General features: G+C 40.5%; 1 long non-coding RNA gene across 1 annotated transcript; it reads right to left on the minus strand.

Moving 5' to 3' along the window:
- Nucleotides 1–4,641: 4,641 nt before the first annotated feature.
- Nucleotides 4,642–7,678, minus strand: LOC307003793. Its single transcript, XR_013798811.1, has 3 exons — nt 6,615–7,678; nt 5,283–5,379; nt 4,642–5,108 (listed from the first exon to the last, which is right to left on the minus strand). It is a non-coding gene; the product is annotated as an uncharacterized lncRNA (long non-coding RNA).
- Between the last annotated feature and the right edge of the window lie 3,110 nt (nt 7,679–10,788).

Below are 10,788 nucleotides of genomic sequence, written 5' to 3' on the forward strand. Positions count from 1 at the left end.
CGCATACCACCGCCTCTCGCAGTCGTCCGGGGTCCGCGACACAAGCGGGAATGCTGCATTGATCTGCAAACAAATCCTCTCCCATGTCTCACGCTTAGTTTTGCTTGATATCCCAGTTGCCGAATTTCCCTTTTATTATGTTTTTTTTTCCCAGCACCAACTGGGCCAGCAGCAGTAACTGATCCTGCGTCCAGTTGGGCTTTCTTTTCCGTTTTGGCGAGTTCATAATCCACCGTCATTCAACTATTACATTACTTCAATAGGAGCAACATTTCCTTGCTTTTAGTAGTCTATTTAGCCTAATAGGATGTCAATTAACCAAGCAAGTGTTAATGCAAGTAGCGGTTTTCATTATTAGGCAAGTGGCGGTTTTCATTAGGGTATTAGGCTACCTTGATTTAATTTAATTCACAACTTTTCTCTCTCTCTCTCTCTCTCTGCCTTTTTAGAATTACACTTCACTGGGGCCTGCACAAACATGTCATTATATATGCATTTCGATGACATTATTATTATTATTATTTTGTGTAGGACACAGACATATTTCGTAATTCCATGATTTGGTGCGTCTGTGTTATGGTTTGCAATGCATGATGGCCCTGTCATCTAACAACCAATCACCGTGATCATTGCGAGGAAGCTCGTGCATGAGAATTGACGTCATCCATAGCAACGAAGACTCACTCTTAGTTTAGGAGTTGTCATTTTTCCTTACTAAGAGTAGGTCTGAAAGGCGTTGTGAATAACTTTTAAGAGAACACTCCTAGCTAAAATCTTTTAGTGCGATTTAGGAGTACTCCTAGTGGTAAGATAAAATTCTTTGTGAATACGGCCCCTGAAGACAACGCGAAAACTGCTTGTCCACCTATCTTGGTGTCTGGTGACCCGCGATACTCATTGGTGCCTTCAATACCTGCAAACTTGGTCAGTACCTCTGCGCCGCCATTACACGCACTTCTACACACGCATGCACCCACTCGCATAGCTCACATTCTGTGTGCTTATTTATAATTGTTGTTGCCCGTTAAAATTATTGTTGCTGTTGATTTAATGTTGGTGATTTACCCCGAACTTAATGAGATGTTTATCCAATGTTTTCTTTTTTCTCTTTTCTTTATGGACTTTTTTTTTGAATGAATGTGGACACGAATCTGCAAACGTGGATAGCGTGACGCGGTCGGTTCCCGGCACCGATCTCGATGACCAGAGACCGCTACTGTGAACTTTACTTCTTATTGTGTTTTCTTTTTTTTGGTCCATTTCGTTTTTTTTTTTGAAAAATAAATATCCCTTGCGAACTGACCTTTTTTCTGGGATTATTATTATAATTTGTTGTTTAACAGGTGGTTACCTTTTCTGCTATCCTGGGTTAAGTAAATTTTTTGACAGGTTTAATCCTGTCTGGCGCCCGAAGGTTTTTCTTTAAAATAATTTATTTAAGTCGGGCCACCACCGTTATAGGTTCTGCTGTTATTTATCTTGTCCTGAGTTGATTACTGATTGATCCCCACTTGTGCTAATTGGGTTAATTATCTGCACCTGCTCCTCCCAAAACATCATAAAGTGTAATAAAAATCTAACTTACAGATTTTGTCATCTCACTTACATGGAAAGTCATGCAGATGTGAGACCCTTTAATTTATTAAATTTTTGATGCTGATAGAATTCCGTAACAAGTATAACTTTATAGGCATGTTAAAGTCCTCCTGTAGTCAATTTTATAGCTTTTTTTTTTTTTAACTATTCATGCCTTAAAACACCTTGAATGTAATTCTACACCCTTGCCTCATTTAATATATGCGGTTCTATGTATATGCATATTAGCCCTGCCTCCATTCACTCACAGCAGCTCAGAGATCCACTCGTACATAAGTCTTGCCGGGAGGGCAAATGACCTATGGCTAAGCCACGCCCCCAAACGCGATGAGCCAATCACAGTGCTCATAGCTAACCCAATACACTCGGACATTCTCTGCTTCCACATCCATTGAAATGCATTGCAGTTAGTCAGTTTTCATTCGTTTTTATGTTTTTTCTTGTCATTTTAAGATTAAAATGGTCAAACGGTGTGCATGGGGCAGAGATGCTCACAAGTCTCTGAGCTAGAGTCCAAGTCAAGTCTCAAGTCTCTGAGCTAGAGTCCAAGTCAAGTCTCAAGTCTCTTTATTATAATAAGTCTCTGGTTATAATAATTGTTGCATCACGACGTACAGTGACCCATCCAGGCTGCTTAGAACACTGCATAGCTATATAAGAAATTCAAAGCATGTAATATGTTATTATGACTCCTTTATCTATTAGCACAGTGGTTCCCAACCTTTTTTTGTCTGAGACCCCCTTTTTCCCTAGAAAATATTTTAGGCCCCCCCCCCCCCCCCCCCCCCCCCCCCTCACATTTAATGATATTATTGCTCTTGTAAGCTTGCAGCAAGGATGACAAAATATGTTGTTTTCAAACAAACGCTATGTTTACTATAACCAGATATGTTTATGCACAAATAATAGCCTATAATATTGAAAATACAATAACAAAAACATCAGTAGGACCTTTGTCATTTAAAAACATATGCCTAGGAGTAGCCTATAAATTGGGCCTATTTGAAATGAAATAATACAAATATTCACACTGGTGTGTAGGAATACTTGCATGTTATTTGTGAGGCTTTATCAATGTGAGGCTTTATTTTTGGCGCTATAGCGAGCGATAATAAACTTGCGTTTATTAACAGAATGCTGCGTCTCTCGGAAGAACATTGTAGCCGGAACAAATTCTCTCTGTGTACGTCTATGACGAGTCACGCAGGTCCTGGGCTACTCCGCAGCGGCAGCGATCCAAACCAGTGTAAAATAGTCTTATTATAGGACTACCATAGTGGTTCAGGATAAGACAAAAACACGGATTGGAAAATGGATTCATGATGAACTCACTCATTATATATACATTTTGAACAGAAAAAAGTTAAGGACTTTTATTTAATGCTAATTGCTCAAAACTTTTCAAAATATGCTGCGACCCCCCTGTTGGTAACCGATGTATTAGCATACAGTATCAGCTTTGATTTTGGTATATAATCAGTGTAAACAGGCTATTGCAACATGACAAAAACACCAAGAATGCTTTACTTTCTGTATTTTGCCTTGTAGCATAAACACACAGTACAGTACAGACCAAAAATTTAGGTTCTGAAGAAAAAGTGCTCCCTTGTCTGTCGCTGAATTACAATGAAAGGCCTTGGCTCCTATTGTGCTGGCTCTGTGGGGCCATATGACCAAATATAGAAAATGTGTAAAACTGTAAAACAAATTTAGTGCAAAACATCACATTGTAGCTAAATGCAAAACACTATTGCAACGAACCAAACGATGTGACAGTGCTGGTCAGAATTATTTGCCCCCTTGGTAAATATGATCAAAGATGGCTGTAAAAAATAAATCTGAATTGTTAATCCTTTTGATATTATATTTAAAAAATTAGCAAAAATCTAACCTTTCATTGAAGTAAAATAATTGAAAATGGGGGGGGGGGGGGGGGGGGGGGGGGGCTGGGGGATCACATTATGAAATAAATGTTTTTCTCCAAAACACGTTGATAACAATTATTTGCCCCCTTTTATTAAATATGTTTGCAACCTCCTTTTCCCAAGATAACAGCTCTGAGTTTTCTCCTATAATGCCTGATGAGTTTGGAGAACACCTGATCAGAGAGATCAGAAACCATTCCTCCATTCAGAATCTCTCCAGATCCTTCAGATTCCCAGATCCATGTTGGCGCTTCTTCTCTTCAGTTCTTCACTCATCTTCTATATGGTCCAGGCCAGGGACTGGGATGGCCATTGCAGATGCTTGGTTTTGTGCTGTGACCCATTTTTGTTTTGATTTTGATATTTGTTTTTGGATCACTGTCCTGTTGGAAGATCCAAACATGGCCCGTTATAAGATTTCTAGCACAGTCTGTTTAGATTTTTTATCTGTTGGTATTTGATCCAATCCATGATGCCATGTATCTGAACAAGATGTCCAGGACCTCTGGCAGAAAATTATGCCCACAGCATTAAAGATACAGCAGAGTATTTCATTTCATTTTTATTGGAGGATAACCCCTTGAGATGAAGCATCTCATTTTCGAGGGGGTCCTCAAGGTAACACCAAACACGCCGGGGGATCGCCATGTGTATTTCATTTTACACATGGGGTACTTTTTTTTATCCCTGTGTGCACCAAACCCATCTTAAGTGTTTGCTGCCAAAAAAGCTTTTTTGTTGTTGTTTCATCTGTCATGGATCTGGGAATCTGAAGGATCTGGAGAGATTCTGTGTGGAGGAATGGTCTCTGATCTCTTGTCAGGTGCAGATTTATTTTTTACAGCCATCTTTGATCATAATTACAAAGGGGGCAAATAATTATACCAGCACTGTATACTATCCACAAAAATTAACACACTACACTTTCTTATGATAGAGAATCCTCAATTATTTGGATAACACAACATTCAAACGCTCAACATTTTTAGAGTGAATGTGAAGCAACTGACCAACTTATGGCATGTAACTTAAGAACAAAATGTTTAGAAATAATAAAATAAAAAATCCAAAGGATGAGAGACTGGTTAACCTTCGCTAGTTAACACCTATGTATGGGCCACAAAACATTTTTGGCTTCTAGGCGTCCTTCAGTGGCCTAAGAACTAGAAAAGTCTTAAGCAACAGAATGGTTACATTTAAAAAAGATCAAGCTTAACAGTGTCTTTGCACTAAGTCTGGCTCGGTGAGGGCGCATTATAAGGCCTCCATGACTAAATACCCTTTCCACTGGTGCACTTGTGGCAGGAACTGCAAGCAGTTTCATAGACACAAGATAAAGCCTTGGGAAGACCTTTGCATGCTTTTGCCAAAAATCCATACAGTCAACTTCTTCTTCAGAGCACACCTGAATGTAGCGAATGACCTCATCTTTGCAGGATGTGTGATGATCTGCTTTTTTCGTGGTACTCTTCTTGCGGTAGCCAGAGAAAAGCCGTGGAGTTTTAGCAGGTACTAGTTGCTCCTCCTCATCTTCTCCACTGCTGCTCTCAGGTATGGTGACTTTCTGAGCCTCAATCAAGAGAAGGTCTGAAAATATTCCCACAAAAATTATGGTTAGTTACAATATTATGATGTTAATACACTAAATGCACAGTGGTGATGATTAAGTTATGAATCAATAAAAAGTAAGACAAGATTTTTATATGTTAGATGCATAATGTGATGATAATCTTTTAAATCTGTTAATGTGTATTCACCTACCTATCATCATCTCCTTCACCTCACTCTTGACTTCATCTGGTGCCTTCATCTGGTGCGAGGACATCTTGTTCTAGCCAAAAGAGGCAGAATGATGGGTCTAGTAGTGCAGACAACATGTAGACCAGGGGTTTTCAAAGTGGGGGCCGCCAGGGGTGCCGCAGCATGTTGAAATTTTTTTTTTAAATTATTATGAGAATTGTTATGAAATAGCATTGTAATAATTTGTCGCATAGCCTATCTGATCATTATACTTTTAATGCTAATCTTTTAGAGATTAGGAGACCGGCCAATCAGTCTGACATATATGCCAATTTTATGCCGGTCAAATGCACTCGGGCGCTGCATGATTAACATCGCGCAACATCAGCATCACACGTGCACACGGAACGCACATGTAGGAAACCTTGTGAATTACGGCCGTTTCACATCGCAAGCGCGAGCAACGCGTGAGCAGCGCGTATTTTTTTTTAGCGTGGCGTGCATGTTAATCAATGAGTGCATTCACACCGTGAGCAGGAGCGTCGCATGAGCAGCAGTGAAGCGGGGGTTTCGTTGCGCTGCTCACGCTTAATTAAAGTGAAAGCTCACTTTTGAAGGACAAAATAAATATGATTTCACACATAAAATGCACATTATTTGCATTGTATAGTGTGTTTTAACAAGAACTGGAGTATGTCAGAAAAGAAAATGAAGACTCAAAAATATAGATATATTTATGAAATGTACCCATTTAAACTTGTTTTTATTATTCAGTTTGGGTAAAAGTATATGGTGTTTTATAAATAAAAAAAATAAAATAAAATATTTGTGTGTGCTGTAAAGTGGTTAGAAAAAATAAAATCGGAATCGGCTAAAATCTGTTTTGGCAGCTCAAACTCAATGAAAAATCGGAATCAGCCTAGAAAATGGTAATCGGTGCATCTCTATAATCGTTCGGATTGGCTGGTATCAAACACCATCACATAATCTGTTGTTAACAGATGTTTTATTTATTTATTTCGACATTTGCCGTAGTATTGTCGATGGGTTCAATAACACATCCTGCAAAAGGGGGGCCTTAGCCAGAACCTCGTGGTATTTGGGGGGCCTTGTCATGGAAAAGTTTGGGAACCCCTGATGTAGACCATATATCCAAATGGAAGCTCTACGGGGGGTTGTGGTGTTTCATCCATTCTGACATATGATGTTTTATTAACAAAGTTTGGGAAGAGCACGTTCAGATAATTAACGCAAGTGGAGAGCACTCAGCAATCAATGGTAAGAGGTATATATACACTCAGCAGTCTCACCTCATTCCATTGACAGTTTTGCAGCAGTTTAGTAGCTTCTTACCTCTCAGCTCTGCTACAATATCCCAACGTCCAAGCTCTTCCTCTGACGAAGAAGCAAACTTTGCCAGGGATGCACCTGCGCTTTCCACCGATCCCACGACCATACCTCCTACGCCGGACGTCGCACCTGAGCCCCAGGCTTCTTCACGCGGCCGCACACCGGCCCGAACAGCCCTGCGCTCACCAAGACGCCGTGGCCAGTCTTCACCGCCCCCCGGCAAGACTTCCTTCTTCTTCCCCGGCTTTCTCCTACCGCTCGGCCGTCCCGACGATCCCACCTATCGGGAAATGGACCGTAGCTGGATTAAAACAAGCACTGGGGAATTCAGACATATAAGCTTCGCGAAAAATGAACAAGGCGGAGCTTTATGATCTGTACGTTTCCTTAGTCAACTCCCAAGACAACCCACAGGCAGAGCAAAGCCCGCAGAATCGCCTGCCCAGTCACCACCGCCATCTTCCCGCACAGGAAGAATCGCCTGCTCCGTCCTGGAGTCCAAGATGGCCACCCTCCCACCACATTTGTTGGTATATTTGTTGGTATATTTGTATGCCACTAGTCGCACCTAGCGGGAGGGGGTGGGTTATGTCACGTTCACCGCCTGTCTCTGCACTACATTCCCCAGAATCCTCTTTGGCGCACCTGCAATTACTCTCCCCTGAGTATAATCACCTGCACCTGTTCACAATCAGCAGCCTCATCAGCAAGCTCTATAAAGACACTCACCATAGCCCCAGTTCTTGGTCAAGAACTCCAACAGGAACAGACCTTGATCCATTGTCTCTGATGGATCCAGATTTCCGAGAAGTAACGTATACTTACATGTGAAGCACTAACCTCTGTATCATTGTTCTGCTGTCTCCAGATGTCCTGCTTGATTCCATGTTAGCTGTGATCCTGCATCCTCCTGAGCTTCCTGTGATTCCTCCAAACTTGTTTGCTAGCGACCGCATCTGAAAGGGAAAGGACAAGTATCAATGAACTGTGACTGCTTGACATTAACTAACCTGAAGAGAACATGCTCACCTGTTGTCTGCCCCACACTGAGTGATCTTCACCGTATACTCACCCTGCACTCTTGTTTGCTTGAATAAAGCTGTGTTTGGATTCACTTACCTCTGTCTCCGTGCCTGTATCCTGACAACGGCAGTACAAAAGAAAAATAAGATATCAATTCTAAGAAGACGCTTTTCAATAAACCAAGAAAAACAAAAATAATTAACGTACAATGAGACCTTGGCCAAAGAAAACGAACTCAGTAATAAGACAGAATCAGACAACTATAAATACATCTTTAGCAAGCAAGCAAGCAAACTTTATTTATAAAGCACTTTACAACGACCGAAGTAGCCCAAAGTGCTGTGCAAAGCAAAATATAACACAACACAACTAATTTATTATAAAATACATAGTGAAAATAAAAACATATAAAACAAACCATAACATGCAAAATGTCAACTCCCGGTGTTAAAGGCCAAGGAATATAGATGAGTTTTTAAAAGAGATTTAAAGTGAGTTAGTGAAGTGGCCTGTTTTACCGGCTGAGGCAGGTCATTCCACAATTTTGGAGCTGCCACAGCAAAGGCGCGATCCCCTCTGAGTTTACGTTTTGTTTTTGGCACGTGAAGGAGCAGTTTATCAGCTGACCTAAGAGAGCGAGTGGGTGTATGAAGATGTATTAACTCAGAGATATAAGACGGGGCAAGACCATTTAATGATTTAAAAACAAATAAAAGAACCTTAAAATGAATCCTGTACTGTACAGGCAGCCAGTGAAGCGACGCCAAGACGGGTGTAATGTGCTCATATTTACGTACTCCTGTCAAGAGACGTGCTGCAGCGTTTTGCACCATTTGAAGACGAGCTAATAAAGACCCACTAACCCCCACGAGAAGTGAATTACAGTAATCCAGCCGGCTAGTAATAAAGGCATGGATTACTGTCTCAAAATGTTGTCTTTCTAAAAAAGGCTTTACTTTGGCCAATTGCCTCAGCTGGAAGAATCCTGTTTTTACTACTGCTCTAACCTGGCTGTCGAAGTTAAGATGAGCATCAATTTTAACCCCCAGGTTAGTGATGACTGGTTTAACATATTGGGCCAAAGCACCCAGCTCAATGGAACTAGTCCCATTAGTACCACCAAAAATCATCACTTCCGTTTTATTTGTATTAAAACTTAAAAAATTAGTAGCCATCCAGGCTTTAACATCGTCTAGACACTCTATTAGCGAACTGACAGTGTCATTCTTTTTAATCGGCATGTACATCTGACTATCATCAGCGTAGCAGTGAAAAGATATGCCATGCTTCCTAATTACTGAGCCCAGCGGTAGCAAATACAGTGAAAATAGAAGAGGACCCAGAATTGACCCCTGAGGGACCCCACAAGAGAGAGGTGCAGAAGAGGACTCATAGTTCCCACAGCTTACACAGAGAGTTCGACCTTTCAGATATGACCTGAACCATTCAAGCGCTATGCCTTTTATGCCCACACAATGCTCCAATCGAGAAATCAGAATTTCATGGTCCACCGTATCAAATGCAGCCGTCAGGTCAAGAAGCACAAGAACAACATAATTACCAGAGTCTGTAGCTAAATAAATATCATTAAAAACTTTTAAAAGAGCAGATTCTGTACTGTGTAAAGATTTGAAGCCGGACTGGAATACCTCAAGAATATCATTATCTTTTAAAAAAGCCATTATTTGATTGCAGACTATCTTTTCAAGGATTTTTGAAATAAAAGGTAGTTTTGAAATAGGCCTAAAATTAGCATTAGCAAATTAGCATTTAACTAAATTAGTTTATCTAATGAGATAAACTAAAACCCCCCGTAAATGCAACTTTTAACTACATTGAAAGCAAATGAACGGAAAGGAAAAGAAACAACTTAATCAACCAAATTATAACTTTAAAGAGTCAACCACTTCAGTTAAGTTACATTCAAACCGGTTGTAATACTAGCCCACATAAAACAGCTCAAATTTGAGCCGTGGTTGCCCAGTAGCCGTGAAGGCAGAACGAGTGTCGAGTAGAGTTGCTGATACAATGCGATATGCAATACAATGCAATACTTTTGAAATGCAAAGCATGCACGTTAGACAAACAGCAGTCCAGGACTGGTGTGCAGAAATCGAGTAAAGTGGCTGGTACAATGTTAAAAACATACACATTAGGAAACAGCAGTCCAGGCAAAACAGCAGCTATAGTGAATGAATGCTCTGTGGCTGAAGTCAATCTCCAGTTGAACCAGCCCGGTTCCTGTTATTTATAAAAAAAATAGTTAACCCCAAACTAAACAAATAAATCCTCCACCATGTAGCCTACATAACGATCAAGCAGCGTTTTGTATCAACCCAGGAGGCAGCTCAAAAGGTACAAACACTACAGGTAGCTTTCGGTAACATCCGCTTTTGAATGCGTTGAACGACGGGGTGGAGGACTGGCCCGCCAACCGCAGATCTACGAGTGTTCAATACAACATAATGGCAGCTGATAACAATGGAATAAGGGCAGAGACAGCAGAGCCGCTACTTTACCTGTAGCGCAGCAGCAAAACAACACGGAGTGAGTGACCCGGAAGTATGACCTGTGGCAGTTATTTGCCAAAAGAACGGCAAGTAGTTACGAGTTAAACTCATACTGCAACAATTGTGTATCAACATGAAATATTCATTAAAAATCACCTACGTGCTTTAATACTGCATATTTATACCCGAGAACGTTTCCACAGCGGGGACGTCTGCCAATTCCACCAACTGCGGTAAATGTAGCCTATAATTTGTATTATTTAAAATGACTTTTAACATTTAAAAACAGACGTCTTCAAATTCCAAAGCTTGTAGAAAGTTCCTATTGGCAATACTGACTTAGGCTACAAGTGACTACAAGTGACTTAAGGCTACCAGAAAAAGTAGCCTAAGTAGCCTGAGTAAATTAACTGATCTAATAAAGTGATTCATAAAAACATATAAATATCAGTTGAGCCTATGTTTCCTTTCTTCACTGACACAGATGAAATGAAAAGACTATCAGTCAAAGTTCAGTTTTAGGAGGGGAAGAAATAGGGCAGGATAAGGAGACTGGGAGAAAAAGAAAGATGAAGATGAGGATTGAACAGGTATTGACAAATAATCTAATGCCCACTGACATGGTTTTAAAGGCCATTTCTTAT

The sequence above is a fragment of the Phoxinus phoxinus genome (assembly GCF_949152265.1).
Source record: "Phoxinus phoxinus genome assembly, chromosome: 9".
Taxonomy (NCBI): Eukaryota; Metazoa; Chordata; class Actinopteri; order Cypriniformes; family Leuciscidae; genus Phoxinus; species Phoxinus phoxinus.